This window comes from Camelus bactrianus, chromosome 17, assembly GCF_048773025.1.
Source record: "Camelus bactrianus isolate YW-2024 breed Bactrian camel chromosome 17, ASM4877302v1, whole genome shotgun sequence".
NCBI classification, from domain to species: domain Eukaryota; kingdom Metazoa; phylum Chordata; class Mammalia; order Artiodactyla; family Camelidae; genus Camelus; species Camelus bactrianus.
Genome location: NC_133555.1, coordinates 40787119 through 40808155, shown reverse-complemented (window position 1 = coordinate 40808155; position 21037 = coordinate 40787119). Strand labels below are relative to the sequence as shown.

At 40.5% G+C, this 21037-nt stretch overlaps 1 protein-coding gene and 1 long non-coding RNA gene across 3 annotated transcripts in view; one reads left to right on the top strand and one right to left on the bottom strand.

Annotated features, from left to right (window-relative positions):
* The window catches only part of LOC105061749 (uncharacterized), a 31035-nt gene extending 28890 nt beyond the window's left edge, over window positions 1-2145 (bottom strand). The window contains exon 1 of the long non-coding RNA XR_012500076.1: window positions 2042-2145. This is a non-coding gene — a long non-coding RNA (uncharacterized LOC105061749). The remainder of the gene's footprint in view (window positions 1-2041) is intronic.
* An 8505-nt stretch (window positions 2146-10650) lies between these two features.
* The window catches only part of MOBP (myelin associated oligodendrocyte basic protein), a 44237-nt gene continuing 33850 nt past the window's right edge, over window positions 10651-21037 (top strand). For both annotated transcript variants that reach the window (XM_045509768.2, XM_045509767.2), the window contains exons 1-2: window positions 10651-11332; window positions 17285-17362. The gene's annotated coding sequence lies outside the window, so the exon portion shown is untranslated. The remainder of the gene's footprint in view (window positions 11333-17284; window positions 17363-21037) is intronic.

Genomic DNA, 21037 nt, shown 5'->3' with positions numbered 1-21037 from the left:
CACTTACAAAAGTGAGTAGGCCCACATAGTTAGATTTACCAAATAGTTTTTCAAAGGCTCAAACATTTCTAAAATCTGATGATTAACACCAAATTTTGAATGAAAAATGAGCAAAATTAAAAGGACAGTCATTTGATCTAAACTGAAAGTCACTTCATGGAGTGATCTGTAAATGCACATTCTGTAACTGACCTGTTGAACTGTCACTTTAGGATGCAGTCTTAAAACACTTTTGAAATGGACATTGATGCTTTGTCAACAGATTTCTATCTTTTCGGGAGTGGGGTGTGGGAGGACCAGTGGCATCACCACAGCACCAACAGTGGAATATAAATGCTTATACACATTTTGTACAAGTTACACATTCATCATCAGTTTTCTGGATAATCTGAGATTCAATACTTAGTTTTCAGGGGAGGGTATAGCTCGGTGGCAGAGTGCATGCTTAGCATGCACGAGGTCCCGGGTCCAAACCTCCATTAAAACAAACAAATAAATAAATAAACCTAATTACCTCTCCCCTAAAATTAAAGAAAAGAACACCTTAGTTTTCTATTAAGCCTTGGCTTTCATTTATTTGAGCTCTTTGCCATCAAAAGCTTTATTGCAAAATGATTGCCTAATAATTAAATAGCTATAGATTTACAAAGTACTAAAAAATTTTTTTAAACCACTGTAGCAGAAGCCATCAGACTACTCTTTGTCACTGTGCATCTGGCTGGTACTCAAGTCTCCAGCAGAGGCAGCAGCTTGGACACAAGTAGGAACTGACTGTCCCTAGGTCCTCACGCACCAATATATTTATATTCCACTGTCGGCACTGTGGTGATGCCACTGATCCTCCCACACCCCATTTTAGCATTTTAGCAAGTGTCATTTTAGCAAGTGTCCTGAATGCCGTTCTTGAAAGGGAGGTGTAATTTAAGCTGCTGCTTCTGGAAAGAATAGAGAGATGGTTACTGGGGTGATTTTTCAGACGTAAGCACATCTAAGTGAGAGTTCCTTTCACTGCATGCGTGTCTCACACACCAGCAGAAGGGGTCATGGCAGAAGCGAACGGACACAGTGGAGGCCTCCCAAACTCATCCTGGCTCATCTAATGTAGCGATTAAAAATAATATTTTGTTACAAAATCAAAATCCCAGACAAGTGATAAACTGGAAGGGACACAGGGAAAAGAGACACAAACTGAGTCTGTACCGGCCCATGGGGATGTTTGCTCACCTGTCAGGCGGGTCACCTGCTATGGCTGCGTGTGAGCCTTGGTGGAGAGAGGACACTGCTTTGGCTGACATCTCACCATTGCAGCCAGGCTGAAATCTAGAAAAATCCCATTCCCAAGCCAGTAAGAATAAGAAGTCCTTACTCCTACATTGTGTCACCATCCTCCTGCAGAGCTGTTTCTACTGTCTTGGCTGGGCCCCATCCTTTGTATACAGCAAGCAGATACAACCCACTACACGCATGCTCCCAAGATAAATAACAACTAGTCCTCAAGGAAGAGGACTTGACAGCACCTCTTAAGACAGACATTTGATAGAAAGGTCACTTGGTTCTTTACAGAACGTGCATTTACAGATCATTCCCTGAAATGACTTTCAGTTTCGATCAAATGACTGTCCTTTTAATTTTGCTAATTTTTCATTCAAAATTTGGTGCTAAGCGTCAGATTTTAGAGATGTCTGAGCCTTTGAAAAACTACTTGGTAAATCAAATTAAGTGGTCCTACTCACTTTTGTGAGTGAATTACTTCAAATTTTGGTTGTGTTTTGTTCAAAATCAATTAGAACTCTTCAATCAAAATATTCAAATATTTTGAAATATTTTAGAAGAAAGAAAAGAAAAAGAAAATCCCAGAACGTTCAAAGAGATCCTAAGTACATTTGGTTTGCAAACTTTGTCACATATCTTTCATCCTAAGTTCAACTGGTAGCTGGAGTGACCACCTGTATCAGCTAATGGGCTTTATCCAAAGGGAGAAATAAATGTCCTATGTCTTTATGACAGGAGGTCGTTTTGCTACTTAGAGTGAGGCTCCTACCTTCCCGCAGGAGCTGGGAGTTGGGGCACCATCTTCCTTGACGATGTTGTTTCAGAGCTGGCTCCCAGGTCCTGGAGGGAGACATTCCTGGGCTGGAAAACTGGCAAGAGGCTTAGTCTGCTTTACATATGTTTCAAAGAGACAAAGAACGTATAATTACAAGTTTTCTAAAGTAAATGCTCTAAGAAGAAGGAGGGGCGAGTCTTTTATATTCAACAGGGAGAATTAAGTCTCTTCTTAAAAATCTTTCTTAGTTTTAATCTGTATTTTCCCTTACCCGAGTAATGCAGGCAGCCTCCTCAAGGAATGCAAGCTGGGAAAGGTAAGGGAACGTTTTCTCCCCTGGAGTCCCCAAAGGAATGTGGCCCTGCTGATTTCTCGATTTTAGCCTAGTGGGACCAATTTTGGAGTTTTGACTTCCAGAACTGTCAGATAATGAGTTTGTGTGGTTTTCAGCCACTGAGTTTGTAGCACTTGGTTATATCAGGATTAGAAAATGAATATACTAATAAACTCCGTATCACATGATAAGAAATACTATATATACATAGTAAATCCCTATTACATTTTATCCATCTATAATCTATACTGATATATGGAATCGACTAACATATATAACATACATAATATATATGTCATATGAGTGTAGTTTATATGAAAATCACTTGGGAATTATATTTAACCTTTGTGATTGCAAGTATTTTCATCATAGACTGCTGAAGTAGATGACAGAGTTTTGGGTGAGACATTTGACTTAGTAATTGATGTATTAAAGCTTTATGGCACAAATATTTATTACAAATAGGAGTCAGTTCCAACGCTGTTGCCGCTCTCCCATTCCCCATGGAGACCAGCTTGTATCACTCAGAAATTGGCTGCTAGTTAGAGGCCTAAAATAACAGTGCTTTAATTAAGATGGGGCCGTATTTTTCACTCTTACAAAGTGACTTCCATAGCTAGGCAACCCAAAGATTGTTCGCATTTTCATTCCCAGACAGGGGATGAAACAGACAATTACTTATAAAGGGCTCGAAGAAGGGAAAATGTTCGATCATTCTGAGTCCTCCCATCTGTGCTCTGTGGCCTTGGTTTTTTATTCCTGTGGTTGTAAGCTGGCCCCTGCGGCTCCCTTTGAAACACCTCATGTTACAGGCGGGAAGAGAGGGAAAGGGAAGGAGCAAGGGTGAGCGAGTCATCTTAAAGAGCCGCCCTGGAAGCCCACCAAGGCGGCTGCCTCCACATCGCTGGACCACCGCGGGTGGCAAGGCTGGGATGTGTGGGTTCTTGTAATCGCTGAGCACATCACTGCTGCAGCATTAGAGGGGCTCTGTGACTTAGAAGGAAAGGTGGAGGGAGTATCAGGGAGGCAATTAGTGGTTCCTGATGCACCATGGCCCCTCCCAGGTAGCCCAGGATATTTCAGATGCTCTGCCCTGTCCTCCCGCTGTCACACCCTGGGTGGGACTGATGCGTCTGGATCAAGGGTTTAGAAAAATTCATGTTTGTTAGCTTTTCATGCTGTCCTCTGTGTTTTTCAAACAGTTGCTCTGTGGGGAGACACAGGGCTCTTCAGAGTTGCTTCAGGGGTTCCAGAGACAAGAAACAATTTTCTGCTAAAAGTGAAGACGACGCTCTTGTGGAACACCTCTGTCATTTTAATGTTTTATACCAGAAATTCTTGAGCATTTCAATGCAAGGAGCTTTCAGGGTTTCTGTAATTTTTTTTCCACAGGCCAAAAGAAATACGTAACAGCTCCTTTTATGAAGTAATTAGGCCCAAATAACTTAATAGGCATTTATGTTCTAACAACTAAGTAGTGATTTGAAAAGTAACACACACATTGAAAGGAATAATAGTCTTTTAATTTTATCCCTGGACAACCACAATTACCTGCTCATGGGGTGTGTGCAGGAGTCAGGTTTTGACGCCATTCTCATTCCCTGTCACGCATGATTTTCCTGCAATTCTTGCTGTTTATCAAGCAAACATCTAAAAATCCACCTTTATAAAGAATGTGACATTATCTTAAAGGAACATGGCACAATGTGCTGCTGAAATGGTGAACTAGCTCAAGCCGCTGGCCCACGGGGTGTCAGAGAGAGGTCTAGAATTCTTGTGGTTTTCTTGACATTTTAAGTATTCCATGGCGCCCCATGAAACTGCTGTGCACACCAGAGCTTCTGCAGCGTTTGGGAACCAAGGGTTTCATATATGGAAGTGCTGTGTGACGTGTCACCCGGGATCCTGCCTGGGCCCATCACAGCTTGTTGGCTTGGGAGGAACAAAGCCTGCACAGAGGACATGGAGGAGGGGCAGGCAGGACACGGCCACGAAAGCACTCGTGGGTGTGTGCAAATAACATCTTGTCTTTACTTTCCAAACAAATTTATTGTACTTTCTTATACAGCTCTGAACCTGGACAGTCAGTCCCTTCGGCCCTGTCACCATGAGAATGTGGACAGCGGGGTGTGAGACAGGAAAACGCCACCCAATGACCGGACTCGACAGACAAAACCAGAGGAATGAAATCCCCAGCGTCATTTTACTTGGACAGAATGGAGGCCCTTCCTCACAGATAACGGCTGCTTCTGACAAAAATGTTTACTATGTGGGTTTGACCCAGGACAGAGTTTCATTCTGGGATTTCTTTCTATGAAGTGGAAGGACATTGCGTTGTTTACTTCAGATACTGTATGAAATTCTCTCAGTGACTAAATTAGTTCAAGGAGTGGGTTGCCACACTTTTAGCTCTTACCTCCGTCAGCGTTATGGTGAAGTAACTACTGTACACTCTGCGGGGAATGATTAAGCATTTCCCCCTCCCAGAGCCCTTTCAAAGCAATTGTCTGTTTCATTCCCTGTCCGGGAATCAGGGCAGACCCGGCCAAGTTTACTGCAAATGCAAATCCACTAGTCACTGGCCTCACCAGGCACTGAACTTTGAGACAATATTAATCGGTGGAGGTGGGTGGGGGAGCTTTTTAAAATTAAATTTTAAAAGAAATTTTATATACTGTATAGCACAGGGAAATATATTCAATATCTTGTAGTAACACAGTTAAAAAGAATATGAAAACGAATATGTGTGTTCCTCTATGACTGAAGTATTGTGCTGCACACCAGGAAAAAAAATGTAAAATTATAAAGAAAAAATTGCTATGTTTAATTAATTCTTTTTGTTTTTGTAACAGAGATATTGGGGATTGAACCCAGGACCTCGTGCGTGCTAAGCAGGCACTCTACGACTGAGCTGTACCGTCCCTCTGGCCCCTTCTTACTGAAAAGAAATCTTGCAGGAGTCCTGGTGTACTCTTAGCCCTGGGAGAATTCTGCCAGTGGAACTGGTGAGGCAGCCCCGCTGAGAGGAGAGAGAACCCAGGGGCAGCAGAGGGTGGTGGTGAGACTGAGAATTCCCACGGGGAGACAGATTTCTCCCTCAAGAGAGGCTGGGACTGGCTCTGTCTCACCGTGGGACGGGATATGGGTCCTTCTCACATTAGACCACACGAGCCAAGAAGCCGGCCTTGGAGCAAATGGAAGAGAGTCAGTGTGAACTTCGGGTAAAAACTTCCATAAAGATTATTTTTTAAAAATGGGCCGTTTTTGGTTTAGTCACACGTGCGCTGCCTACGCTTGGTTATGAATTTCAGACCAACAGGGTCAGAAACCAGAGCTTTAGTTTGTTAAGGGGCAATAAATTAGAGAAGGTAGCTTCTATGACAGGGATCTTGCTGTGTGCCAGGCAGCATTAGTATTATTTTTAACAGAGCTCGACAATTAATTCCAATCTATTAACTAAATGGCAACAGATTACCCAGGATCTGTGACTTTCTCAAGGCACTTTCACGATGAAGAGGAGCAGAATATGACACCCTGGAATGCACCACTTTGGCACGTGAGTTATTTTGATAACAAAATAATCGGTGCTTGGCAGCTTGGTAAGTATAGAACTAAAACAAAGAGAGTTCTTTTTTTTTTCAAAGGTTATTTCCATTAGTAGTAATTAATATTGTTAATAATGAATATAATAGTTCAGTCTTGCTCAACTGCGCATATCCCTTGTCTCTGGATAACTGATAACAGTAATTAGAATCAGGGCTGCCCCGCTGCAACATGCTGATGTCTGACAAAGACCCTCCTGGACCAGCTTAAGCCAGGCCCCTCTGAACCCTCTTCCCAACTAGCCTTGACCTTGGGACTTCAATGTCTGTCTTTGCATCACCCAGTTTTAACAAGAGTCTTGTTAAGTCATCTGAGCAAAAATCCCCCATCCTCAACACCCTATCACCCTGGCTGGATTTCAGCAAGAATCCTGTCCAGCCAGTTTAGCTAGAAATCCCCTCCTTACTCCCAATTTTTCCTCTTAGTGATTTTCCATCCACCAACGCCTCTAACCTGCTCTCTGGCTATTAATCCCCACTTGTCCATATTGTATTTGGAACTGAGTCCAGTTTTATATTGAGGTCTCTTTTCTCCGATTGCAAAAGTTCCTGAATAAAACCTGTTTTTAACACTTTAATTACTATTCAGCTCTGGTTTTCTCTAACACAACACACAGATACATTCTTACCCTGAGTCTCCACTTTTGCTAGAATCCTTGCATATTGCTACCCTGTGTCTACCCTTTCCTTCTTTCAAGGTAACATGACAAGGGGTGAAAGCTGGGGCTGGGCCCAGGAAGTTGAACAGCAGAAGCGTGTCTTCTGCAGACTGAGTTTTAACAGAGCAAGTTGGATAAAAACCCAACCCCTTAAGGAGGGAACATAATGTACATTTACACAGGTCACCACTGGCCAGAACACAATTGTGACTGGGCCCAAGCATAGTAGAGAGAGAGAGAAAGAGAGATTGGGTGTGGAGCTTGGGAACACACAGAAGCTTTGTCTTTGGCTGGCAGCTCAGTCAGTGGGTGTCCTGTTCCTCTGTTTACCATTGAAAGCTGAGGACTGTACAGCTAAAAATCTGTATGATCAAGGTCAAAGTCTTAGAGGAGACTGATTTGCTCTGAAAGTGAGGCTTGACGGGCAAGTGAAGAATCATTTAGGTCTGTCTCTCTCAGATTTGATCAATTCATAATTATTTACCTTGCAATAATTAAATGGCTTATAACTATTTATAAAACTCATTTAAAATATTTCTACAGGAAAAATAACATTGTCATTAATCTTAATATCTCTGGCCTCTCTTTTTTTTTTAGCTTTTTTTTTTTTAATTTATTTGAAACACATCTTTTTTTTTTTTTTTTGTGGAGATTCTGGAGATTGAACTTAAAACTTCGTGTGTGCTAAGCCTGCACTCTACCACTGACCTATATCCAGCTGCCTCTGGCCTGTCTTTTATCCTTTTAATCAAAAAACAACTTTTACAACACATATTTTGATACATGACTTTGTGAGGTAGACAGCAATTGTCTAATTGTGAATATGACTTTATGTATATTTAAGTACTGAGATGTCTTCATCTCGTCAGTGTCTTTCTCACGGTCACTTTCTTCTATACAAGACTCACTCACTTTATACTAACTTTTAGTAATCCCTCTAACAATGTTTGCCATACCCGCTAATCCCTATTATGCTTGACTCTATGTGCTGATATAAAAATAGCATTATGCTTCACTGCTAATCAGCATGGATTTATTTTTAGGACGATGAAAATGTTACAGAATTTGACAGTGGCGATGCCTCCCCAACCTTGTGAATATATGAAGAATCTCTAAATTTTGCACTTTAAAATTGTGAATTTTATGGTAAAATAAAGTAAAATAAAAACAATAGCTGTGTTTGTGGTTAAAAGTGGCAGGTTAATGACACATGCTTATTTTATCTACTCTTTCTTCCCCCACATATTACTCTAATTATAGTAGTAAAATATTTTTAAAAGGTGAAGAATTTTTAAAAAAGTATTTCACTCCACAGGGGCAGCAGAGAACTTTTTAAAAGGTGTTTACCCACCAAAGAAAAGGAGACACCAAAAGATGAGCGATTATGATACAATTTTGGGAGATAGAAATGAGTGGAGACTCAGCACACTGGAGGAAATTCCATTTTAAGAGAGAACAGAAGATTACAGAAGACAAAAGAAGTAAACGATTATCTGGATGTATTGTAACGTTTGAAAAAAAATTACTGACAGATCTGCCGGAATATTTAGAAAAAATGAGTGGTGATGAAGAAACTAAGCAGATTAAAATAAATAAATGAAAGCGAAACCAACACAATGATCAGTTCCAGGAAAAATAAAATTGTACAAAGAAAGGAAACAATGATAGCTGATCTCCAGGTATGCAGGAAATAGTATTTCCATGTTTATAATAATATAAATACTGACTGATAAAACTACCTTCGGTGGGTGAGGGAAAAGGGAGGAAGAAGTAGCATGTAAGAAAAACAAACCCTCAGAGGAAGCCAACAGCCTACAATAAATAAGTAGAGAAACAGCTGTTTGTGTACATTATCTAGCAATATGGAGATAAATACAGAAAAAATATTTTTTAAAAGTTCAACCTTAGTTATGATGTCTGGCGAGTGGGATTATGGAGTGGGGATGAGGTGGTAAAATAAGATAAGCCTCTGAATACTATCATAACTTTGTGCAAGCATTATTTTGGTAAATATAAAAAGGAATTAAAATAGTCCTTAGAAGAACAGTGCTGTGTTAGTTTGCCAAGGCTGCCACAGCAAAGCACCACAAACTGGGTGATTTAAACAACAGAAATTGTCTCATGGGTCTCGAGACTAGAAGTCTGAGATCAAGGTGTCAGCAGCATTGGTTCCTTCTGGGGACAGTGAGAAAAGGGTCTGTTCAGACTTCTCTCCTCAGCTTGTGGGTGACCATCTTCTCCCGTGTCTTCACATTGTTGTCCCTTTATGTGTGTGTCTGTCTCCAAATTTCTGTTTTTATAAGGATACCCGTTCAATTGAATTAGAGCCCACACTGATGACCTCATTTTAACCTGATTATCTCTGTAAACACCCTGTCTCTAAATAGGGTCACACTCTGAGGTTAAGTCTGAAACTTATGAATTTGGAGGGGACACAGTTCAACCCATAGCATGTGTGCATTGTCAATAGTGGTCAAAGTTACTGTGAAGAAATCCTCTGTAATATTAGCAAGTTACTTAATTTTGACCATGATTCCACTTGGACTCCTGGGAGGCCTTGCCCTCTGTGGAACACAAAACTGTCATTCAAGAGGAGTGACACTAATGAGGACGTGGCCTCCTAGACTGTCTTTCTGGGACTAAGAACACCACTGTCTGAATGGCAAACATCTAAATTTAAGTAGGAATGAAAAGAAATGGCTCAACGAGCATTTTGAGGGACCTCCATACTTTGGTTGTGTAAATCGCACATCACTCCGTATATTATGGACTAGAAGACCAAAACAGAACTTCATAAAAATTTGCCATTAAGGACCATTGTTGTAAAGATTTGAGAAGCAAGAGGGTCCTTTACTAAAGATGGATATTTACAAGCTACTCATTCTAACTTGCACTTTTTAAATAGCCTGAATTCATCCTTGGCTGCTTTCTGAATTGGAAGGGTATTCTTACAATCACTGCCAGTCCCCGTTTTACAAGATTCTTTAGGGCCAGGACCACAATAGCTAAATTTGATGCAGCACTAAGCATGTGCCAGGCACTGGTCCAACCAGTGTACACATCTTGACTGACTTAGCGCTCAGCCTAGCCCTATGAGGGGGGTCCTGTGATTATCTCAGTGTCCAGGACCTCCGGAGCCCATTCTCTGAATCACCTTACTCTCCTTAACCCTCAGGTGCATCCACTGCAGCACAAGCAAAGCCCTGGCCTCACAGGAGGAGTGAACCAACCAGCATGCATTTACAGCTCGTTACTCAGGGAATGAATGTTTAACTAGCCATGAAGTTAGTGTACAATGAGATTTATACTGGATGTTGTAGTCTCATTGGATTGCCTTTTCATTGTTCCCTGGGTTAATTTTTTTTTTTTTTTTTTTTTTTTTTTTTTGGCATCCACTGAGACATGCACCTAAAAGGAAACTTGACGGCAGTGTTGGAATTTATATCTCACCATCGTGCAGGGAGCTCTGGGAATTCAAGGGACAAGGTTACTGTTGGTTAGATTAATTTCAGAAGAGCCCTGTCATCTTTCAAATCATTAGTGTGTCATTCTACATATATAAAATGAAGTTTTTCAGAAGCACAAGGTTATAGGACCCACAAGATTTAACAGAGGCATAGAATTATAGTGTGATCACCAAATTTTAGGACAATGATAAGATAATGCCAGTGTCTAAGACTGAAGCTAATATTATCATGTCAATTGAATGAGATTCATCATTTACAGAAATCATGAATCAAAAGCGATTTTTTTTAAAGTTTTAATAAATTTGAATGCAAAGGGTAATTGTCACAGAATCTTCCAAATCCAGTCTCAGTTGTGACTAGACTGTGGTCCTTTTATTAAGTTAAGTGTGTGGAGGGTATGAGCGTGTGAATGTTAGACGTGGGCATGTGTATGTAGGTGTGTTAGGGAGGGAAGTGTGGCTGGGTATTTAATCTACAGAGAGTAGGGAAACAATAGGGGTTTATCAGTGTGACTCCATCTCTGTTCAGGGCTTGTGGGGTGTGGTGTGAGGTATAGCAAGGCAGGGTGAGATGGCTGCTGAGGGGCGGTGGTGCACTGATGGAAGGGTGTGTGGTTTGGTGGGGTGAGTTGGTGGGTGGTGTGGTTGGACCTGGTATGTTGGTCTGATGGGGCACAGCTGGTGTGGAGGGAGCCTTTGTGAGGGGTTTGGCATGGGGCGTTGATTATGTGGGATGTAGGAGGTGGAAGACTTAGAATATGCCAGTGTGTGTGGGGATATAGTGTAGACGGGGTGTGCGTGTGCGTGCGTGTGTGTGTGTGTGTATGTGTGCATGTGTATGTATGTGTGCATGTGTGATATGGTTGTAGCTTAGCTTAGCTTTTGTTTAGGTTTTCTTTTGCCCTTTGTTTTGGTCTTTGTTTTTGTCTTTCTTTGGCCTTTGTTTTGTCTTTGTTTCACTCTTTGTTTAAACTTTCTTTGGCTTTTGTTTGGTCCTTCTTTAGCCTTTTGTTTAAACTTTGTGTGGCCTTTTTGTAGTCTTTGTGTAGCTTTTGTTTTTAAGTGGATCTGGGCTGAGAATCCATCAAAAACACCTTGTGTGATGAAAAACCCGGATATATAATCTCTCCCTATATATTCTGCATGTGCATTGAGGTAGCCTCAACCTCCCCCCAGGGACCTGGTGCAGACGTGGAACCTGTTTCACACAACTGCTGCCTGACGGTAAGGGGGTCCCACTGGCTTTCATCTTACTTGGTGTGTTGTTCTTCATCTTCTGGCGGCAAGTGCTCGTTTCTGTATGGGCCATTTCATTATATCCCAGGGGAAATTCGATACACTAAACAGTCAAGGTTGGGAGGAGAAGGAAGGAGGGAGGAAGCAAGCACAGAGGACACCAAGGTTATTCTGACGTGGGCAGAGGGCCTTCCTAGAAGGTTCTGGCCAGTGTTTGGGAATCATCTTCAAACCTTAACCCAGATTCTCCTGGGTTTAAAGCTCTGTGTTACTGGAGCCAGACCAAAAGCATTTATGGGCGTCTTTTTTTTTTTTTTCCCATTTCTTCTTTTATTGCTTCTCACAATTTGAAAATTATTTATTCTTCTTATCTAAGAACGACTTCTTTCCTCACATGTCTGGGTTTTGGGTGGGGGGGGTGGAGAGTACTAGTGGAACAGCAGAGCCCAGATCTTGTTAGAATTTTGCTCCCTGTAGATGAGCAACCTGAAATGGAAAGAAGCTAATGCTTTGTCTTATACAGAATCTCCTAAAAATCACAGGATTTTTCAATGTTGTGGCTGATAAAGGAATGAAAAGAAGTGTCGGGGGAATAAAGTAATGAACTTGGCTACAATACTGGGAGGAAAATGGGGAAAAGAACTTTGAATGCTTTGTTAATAAAACAGGGAGGCAGAGAATAGACTGCTGTCAGATATGCGGCTGTGCTATTTTACGTTTATTTAGAATAAAAGGAGAATGCCTTGGTGAGTGGATTTTTAAAATTGCTTCAAATTTACCAAAAAAATTGTGAACAGTATACAAATTTCAGATGTATCCCTGTCACCCAAATGCTGGCCTTTCACCACATTTGCTTTATCACGCTCTCTGTGTATACACATTTATGGATTATTTATTTTTTTCTGAGCCATTTGAGATTTAATTATGGCATGATCAAAATCAGAAAATTAACATTGAGCAAATGCTACTGTCTAATCTACAGTTGTCCTAAGAGTCAATCTAGGGTCACCCATCACCTTTAGTTCATCACGTCTCTTTAATCTCCCTTAATCTGAACGGTACCTGAGACTGTCATTCTTTCTCATGCTCTCCACAGTTTTGAAGAGTATAAGCCCATTATTTTGTTAAATGCCCTCAATCTGGGTTTGGTCTGATGTTTTCTTGTGATTAGGTCAAGATTATGCAGTTTTACAACCCAATCCAAAAATGGGCTGAAGACCTAAACAAGCAATTCTCCAATGAAGGCTTACAAATGGCCAATAGGCATGTGAAAAAATGCTCAGTATTGCTAATTATCAGAGAAATGCAAATCAAAACTACAATGAGGTATCACCTCACACCGGTCAGAATGGCCATCATTCAAAAGTCCACAAATGATAAATGCTGGACAGGCTGTGGAGAAAAGGGAACCCTCATACACTGTTGGTGGGAATATAATTTGGTGCAGCCACTATGGAAAACAGTATGGAGATAACTCCAAAGGCTAAAAATACACTTACCATATGACCCCGCAGTCCCTCTCCTGGGCATATATCCAGAGGGAACATTGATTCAGAAAGACACCTGCACCCCAGTGTTCATAGCAGCACTATTTACAATAGCCAAGACATAGAAAAAAATCTAAATGTCCATCAACAGATAACTGAATAAAGAAGAAGTGGTATATTTATACAATGGAATACTACTCAGCCATAAAAAATGATAAAGTAATGCCATTTGCAGCAACATGGATGGCCCTAGAGAATGTCATTCTAAGTGAAGTAAGCCAGAAATAGAAAGAAAAATACCATATAATGTCACTCATATGTGGAATCTAAAAGAAAAAAAAGACAAATGAACTTTCATATAAAACAGAAACAGACTCATAGACATAGAATACAGATTTGTGGTTGCCAGGAGGGAGGGGGGTGGGAAGGGATAAAATGAGAATTCGAGATTCGCAGATACTGACTGGTATATACAAAATAGATAAACAAGTTTATACTGTATAGTACAGGGAAATATATTCAATATCTTACAGTAGCTTATGATGAAGAAGAATATGAAAATGAATATATGTATATCTATGTATGACTGAAGCATTGTGCTGTACACCAGAAATTGACACAACATTGTAAACTGACTATACTTCAATTGAAAAAAAAAGATTATGTAGTTTTAGAAGGAATAGGCTTGCATTTTAGATCACACGTATCCAGATTCATACTTGGATCTTGAATTGCACAAACTTTAAAAACAAGGTCTTATTCATCTAATTGTAAGTAGAACTTTAAATGAGTACCTAAGATTTTGCAAGAAAATACCAAAAAAAAAAAAAAATCTGGAGATTTTACATGAAATTCTCAAGTATTCACCAAAAGTATGGAAAGGCTGTCCTTTAACTATAAATGGTAATTACAATGATATGTACATGAACTTGATAGGCATGCAGTGAAGTATTTAATCAAGATTCTTTGTGTGTTTTGGATTCATGTCTACTGCGTTATGAGTATTCATTTCGTAAAGGTGGTAATTCTTTTCTAAGCAAAATCATCTGCTGAAAACAGATATAGTTCAGAAAAGAGCTGTCCTGAGCAATGACTCCAGGTTCATTGGCGACCTTTAGCATGTTGACAGTGTGCCTGGAGAAGAAAGAACTTTTGTTTCGTTTGTCTCTTAGTGGGAAAACTGTGTGGAGGTGGCTGGCAGTTACCATTCTGGAAGTGAGAGACTTTGACTTCCTAGCAGATTTCCTTTGTTTGGGGACTATTGCTAAAATGAATCTTTTAGATATACAAATATAAGGCATTCCCACCCCCTCCCCAATGAAATCCCTGAAGTCAGCATGAATCTGCATGTGGGGCAATTGACTAACTTGTTATATGATCTCTATAGTCAAGTGAATGTATTATGATTTTAACAAGACTGTTCCCTGGATAAGGTAAATATTTCCTTCCCTAGATATGGAATTAGATTAGAAGTCTGGGGTTCTGTGCCTGGTGCTATTTAATGCTGAGGAACAAAAGTTTTGGAAAGATGTAGTATTACCTATTATGATTGCCTTATCTGGGCCATAGAAGTCACTCTGAAGTTTGAGAAAAAGCATTTTTACTTAAAGGATTGTGTTCCCATGATGAGCCAAGGCTTGGAAGGCCAGGAGAGTCTTGGTGGATGGGAGTTGAGTTGCTTTCCACTGCCTGGAAGTCTCTGGGGCTGGGCTGGGCCCCCAGGATTAGGTTCCATCCTGTGGGCTCCAAGACTGACTTCTTCTATTGCATGTGCAGTCTATTCTGTTTCTGTCATCCCATTTTTACCATTAGGTAAAAACCTGCTCTTAGTGCTTCTCTGGGCAGTTAAGGGACCAGTGTGTTTAGAAATGTACCTGGAATTTTGTTTTTATTTAGGTATGGTGAGGCCAGCAGATCAGGAGATGATGGCCACTGAAAAGATAGTTTGTTATTCATGTTTTCCAAGAGAAGAGGGCATGCCAAGCCACACAGGGCCACATGGGGAAGCACCAGGGGGATATAGAAGGAGTGAGGGGAAAGCATGGGTGAGAAGCCTTCATTGTGTCTTTGTGTATGTGTATGTGTGTGCGTGTGTGTGTGTGTGTGTGTTTGTGTGTGTGGAGGAATGGACAAGGGAGGGCGAACAGGCCAAGAAGGTTTAGGATTGGCTAGTTTGAATGGTTTCAGTGGGCTCTAGGATAGAGGGGCTGTCCTCAGTTGTCTGGGACCTGGCCCTGGGATGATTAGGATTGAGGATATTGGCTCAATTTGTGAGAGCTTGATAAATAAGGTAATTGGTAAGTTTAGGCTCTGGATTGGTTCATTTGCAAATAAAAGTGACCCTCACAGGGGAGTCATTTGCTATCTGTAGGAATTAGCTGGCCTTGGGAGGAGCAGTTTCTCCAGGATCAGCAAGGCTCCAGATGCAAGAGCATCAAGAACACAGAAAATAAGAAAATATAGTTAATATACAATCAGTGTCCACATTTGGAGCGAATGGGCGTGGGGAAGGAAAGCAGCATGTAGAGCCTAGAGGGGCAGCCTTTAAGAGCCAGGGCATCTGATACAGATAGGTTCATAGAATGTGTATCTATTTCTTATTGGAGTAACAAATCAATTATGAGGAGAGAAAAATTGATTTTTAGTGATACACAGCAGTGAGTATAGTACTTTTATACTGCTGTGTAACAAATTAGCACAAACTTAGTGTCTTAAAACCATACCTATTTATTATCTCACAGTTCTGTAAATCAAAGGACCAGTAGGCTTGATACTCTGCTTAAGGTCTCACAAAGCTGAAATCAAAGTGTTGGCTGCCTAGGCTCTTATCTATATCCAAGCTCACTCAGGGTGTTGGCAGAACTCATTTCCTCCTGGTTGTAGGACTCAGGCCCCTGGCCCCTCCATCTTCAAGCCAGCAATTGTGGGTTGAGCTCTTCTCAGGCTTTGAATCTCTCCAACCTCTTCTTCTGTTGCATTTCTCTGATTCCAACTGGAGAAAGTTCTTCTTGGCTTGTAAGCGCTCAAGTAATTAGCTTGGGTCCACCCAAACAATCCAGGATAATCTCCTTATTTTAAGGGCTATAACCTTAATTATATCTGCAAAGTTCCTTTTGACATGGAATATTACATATTCATTAGGTTTCAGCAATTAGAATCTGGAAATTGGTTGGGAGAGCCATTTTGCCTACCAGAGGAGATTTATGATTAATGTAAATGTTGAGTACTTGGTTAAGGTATTTGCCAGATTTCTTCATTATGAAATTACTGTTTTTCTTTTTAATTAATAAGTATTTATTGGGGGGTATATTTTGAGACTATGCCCTCTTTTTCTTTAAACTTTCACTTGCTAATTTTAGCTTCCATTAATGAACGTTGCTTGTAGAAATTATTATTGTGCTGTTTTAGTGGTGACTTTCCATTTCCCTTATTGCTTCTACATTTATTGATCAGAATTATTCTTTAAAGGAAGAGTGTCTCTTATACCCCATTTCTTTATGTATTCAATTATTTATTTAAATCAGCCTGAGTCCAATGACATTTATTTTAGTTTTTGTTTATAATCTAATACTGTTTTTATTTATTTTCTTGCTCAAATGGCTTTGGCCATTGGGTGCTCTTTAGGTTGGCTCCTGTGCCTTTTTGACATGTCCTAGTCTTTTATGAGCACTTTATTATTATTACTTTTTTCATCACTACAATTTGCTCCAAAATCAACTTGTATTTTCTCTGCCTCAGCCTGAACCTAAGCCTGTCAGCTAAGACAACCAATCAGAATTGCAGGTTTTCTTTGGAGGTTCTTTCTGTGCCTAGAATCTTCATGCTCTTGTAAGACCTTTATTTAAGCAAGACTTCCAAGATCTGATATATATTAAGAGAGAATGGGACAAATGGTATGAATAGTCACATAAATCTCCATATTTCATGAGAAAATAATATCGATATTTTGTAGAAGTTCTCAATTTAATGCCTTATCAAAATGGATTCCTTCATTGAGTTTATAATCCAAAAACCACATCTCTTTCCAGAGCTGGAGGGGAAGAGGAGATTCCTTCAACTCTTTTCTTGAGATGCTTTACTTAGTTGTGAAGACTTGCATTTTTAGAGTAAGATTTTGGAATTTCATTCATTAGTATTATAAGCAAAAAGCAGGTGTGTAGAGCTCAGATTTACTAGAAGAAATGGATGGATAGTTTTTACTTAATGGCAGTGAATTGACTAGACGTATAGCATTTTTCCTCTGTAATGATAAGGTGGACTTTAAAAAGTCTGCATGTGATTTTTGTGATTATATCCTTCCCAACCCTCTAACTGACAGTATCTAGATCAAACTTTGTGATCCTTCGAAAGGCTGTGAATGTGAAGCTATGTGTATAATACACTTGAGTTAATTACAACCTCAGTAACCAAAACACTAAATTAACCAGAACACATTCTACTGCTTCATTTTTAGGGAAAAAAGAAGCAAATGATACCCAGAGAAGCTCATCACAGAGATCTATTCACCAGATGTGTACGGATGAAAATACAGGTAAAAATGAATCTTTTATACTCTTTCAGATCAGCATCTAAATTACTGGATAGTGATTACTAGTTTTCAGAATGTCAAAGCAGAATGTAGCAGTCAGCAAAAGACTGAGAAATCAAACTTTTGATAAGAGTTAAATGCTTTAAACCACCACCCCTCAAAAAAGAAAAAATGTTACCAAAAAAATCCACTCCCTTAAAAAAAAGAAAAGAAAAAAGTGTTTGAAAATGATTCCAGGTGTCTTCCAGTATTCTAGGTTTGGGGAGTAGAAATACGAACAAAACATTTCTCTGCATCAGTTGGAGGGTCTATGACTCAAGCCACCCTTTGCTCCCCTCTGGCACACCCATGTACCATAGCGCATAGTGAAGTGAAAAAAGGAGAGACTTCACCCCTTGTGTCTTTAAACTCTACTCAGGAGATTCCCTCATCTCATTGTCTTAACTGAATCCAGCCACTCTTCTGAGAACAAGGCTTCATGTTTGCCTTTCAAATGAGGGCCATTCTACTTTTCAAGGAGCTCCCCATTTGAGAGTGGGGTTGGAGTCCTCCGCACTGCAACTTTCAAATTTTGAAGCTTGTGCTCCTTTCCTTGTGTCAGTCTTCATCTGATTTCCCAGTCACTTCTCTTCCTCGGCTGATAATTTTGTTCCCAGACTCCCCAACACCCCATTCCCTCCCCACTTCAACTCCGTCCATCAACTTAGATGACTTTAGTGTCCATGTGAATAAACTATTCACTACTCCAGTGAATTATCCACTCTGCCTCATCTATCCATTGTCATGCTGTGGAACTTAACAATACTTGAAACTACTCTATCTTGGAATCAAACAGTGCAGACATCCAGCGCCTCATTCACAGCCTTCCTTTTTTTCACCTTGCTTTGTTGAGAGCCCCACTGCAACTGTTCTTCCACCAGATACTCCTGATTGACTTGCCCCTTCATCTCCCCATCCATTTATGAATCCATTCTCCCCTGCATTCATCAATCACTCATTTCTACGTTTTGGATAGATTGCAGATCTATCACATCAATTGTTCTCCTGCAGATTCTCTGGCAAATCCCAATCCTAGGCGAACCTATATGTCTTCTTCATGTCTGCACTCAGGCTGCTGAAAACACTTAGAGAAAAACACAATGAGGCAGATTGGTACCACCACAAATTCATGGTCAGTGACCTCAACTAGACCATCAGAAATACCTGGTAGCTTGGTCTTCAAATTTCTGCAAAATCTCTTCTCAACCCATTCTATTCTTCTCCAGTCTCCAACTCTCTGCTTCTCAGCTGATAACCTTGCCTTCGTTTCACTGGAAAAATGGGAGCTACCAGATAGGAATTTCATACAGCCAGTGTTTTCCCTCTTCCACCAAAGCCAACCCCTTTACATGTGCTCTGAATTCCACCTCCTCAGGCTTTCTTCAAGAATACTAACTATTTTGTCTCTTTCTTATTTTGTTTCAATCTCTTCCTCCCTACTAGACCTTTCCATCAGCACTTATGTATGCCCTCATCTGTCTCATTATAACAAAAAACAAATCAACAAATGAACAAATCACCGCCCCCCCCACCAAAAAAAAAAAAAAAAAAAGCCCCCTGGAAACCATATGCCTTTCTAGGGACCACCATTCTCCTCTTTATTCTCAAATTTCTGGTCTGAGTTGCCTATAGTTTCTCTTTCCAAATTCTCACCTGCTTTTCCCTCCACAAACCCTCTAACCTAAATTGTTTCAGTCACTCCATGGAGACAATTCTTGTTAAATTCACCAGTTATTTCTGTATCCTTTATGTGCTCCTTACAGTCCTCATATTTCACTACCTCTCAGAATCGTTCTATAAACTTGGCCACTTCTATTGAAGCACTCTTGCCTTTGGCTCCCATGATAACTCACACTCCAGTTTCCCTCCTACCTCTCTGGTTCTTCTGTTTATCATTTGCCAGTCACTGCTCCTCCCCCTAACCAGTAAATGTGGGAGTGCTCCAAACACAGTCATACCCTCTTCTCATTCCACATTCTGCCACCTAGGCAAGCCCATCCATCCTATGGCTTTAATTGCCACATATACTCCAACAACTTTTGAGTTCTGTCTCCCATCCAGACTCCTTTGAACTCTCCCCTTGATGTCTCCATCTAGATGCCCCTCAGACACCTCAACTCAAATGATCTAAAACTGAACTCATGATGAGCCTCTTCCCTCAAACCCTCTCCTCCAGCAGATGCTCCCACCAGCGACCTAGTTGCTCAAACTGTGTACCTTGTAGTCACCCTTGACAACCCCTTCTTCTTTGAATAGGAGAATGATTTCAATAAAACAGGATAAAGATAAAATATGGTAAATATAAATTGCAAAATGGAGCAAAGATACAGTGGCATTTCATCAAACCGAGGAAGTCTACCAGTGTCCCTGCTATTGGTGACTCAGAGGGTGGCCTTGGACACAAAATTTGGGGAAAGGTGTGGTTGACAATCAGTGCTTATTTCAGCTTGTCCCCAGCCTGGTCTCTTCTCTGTCTCCCTGAGACTGATACCCTTGGAGAACCCAAGGCAGGACCCAAGGCAGGTTAGAAGCTCTAACCATACAATAGCTGTCAGCAGAGCAATAAATCAGCCCATCAGGTGTTTTAGAGTCTCTCTTAGCTCCCCACCATGACTATGGGCCAAATTAACATTTAGGTTTTTCTATAAGACAGTGCATATCTGCAAGATTGGTTTCTTTCTCCAGATGCAGGAAGAGATTGTTCAACCTATCTATGTGTGCATTCCGAATTCCATCATTTTCATAGAGAAGGAGAAACACATGACCCTTATTTCTTACATCATAACCACTAGATTAAGAAAGAGAAATACTTTTTGACAACTTGAAAAAAACAATACTTTCTATGGAGAGACCATTTCATGTTAAAATCTTGATTCTTAAAATAGTTATACTGGGAATCTGACAAAAGCAGCCTGAGTCCTACATGACATCCCAGGGGACAGAAGCACCTGGGGATTTTAAAGACTCAACTCAGTTATGGTTAATACTCAGCAGAGCAGCAGAACCCTGGAGGATTCGGACAGAAACCCTTCCCTCAGAGAGTTCAAGCTGAAATCACAGACATACAGCCACATTATTATAACATCGACATAGTGTGATGTGTTCACCAACAGAAGTATGTACAAATTATAGCCCAGAGGAGGGTCGGGTCCTTCGATGAGGTGAGACCTTAGCTGGCTTGTTTGGAATGAATAGGAGTTCACTACACAATCATAGTGGGGGAAAGGCATTGCAGGAAAAGGAAACAGTATGTTCATAGGCACATCTTTTGGTCATAGGATGATTTTTCTGTCCTATAGCAGGGCAGGGGTGGGAGGAGATAAAGGGAAAAGGTAGACAAGGACCAAATCGTGGGAGTCTTACTAAGAAGCAATGATTTTGCTTCGTAACCGGGAAGAGCCTCTGAGGTTTTGCGTAGGGGAACTGATAAATGAGGAGATAGACTCGTGCTTTTGGTTCTTTCCCCTGGACTCTCTGGCCCCCTGTCTGTAGAAAAGTATGGAATTATTCATTCACATATAATTCTAGCGTAAGTTCACATGATAAGCTAAAATAGTGTATTTTGTGATTTTAGATGGAAGAAAATAAGGAACATTGTGTTATTAAAATTACATTCAGAAAATTACTGTATTTTTTACA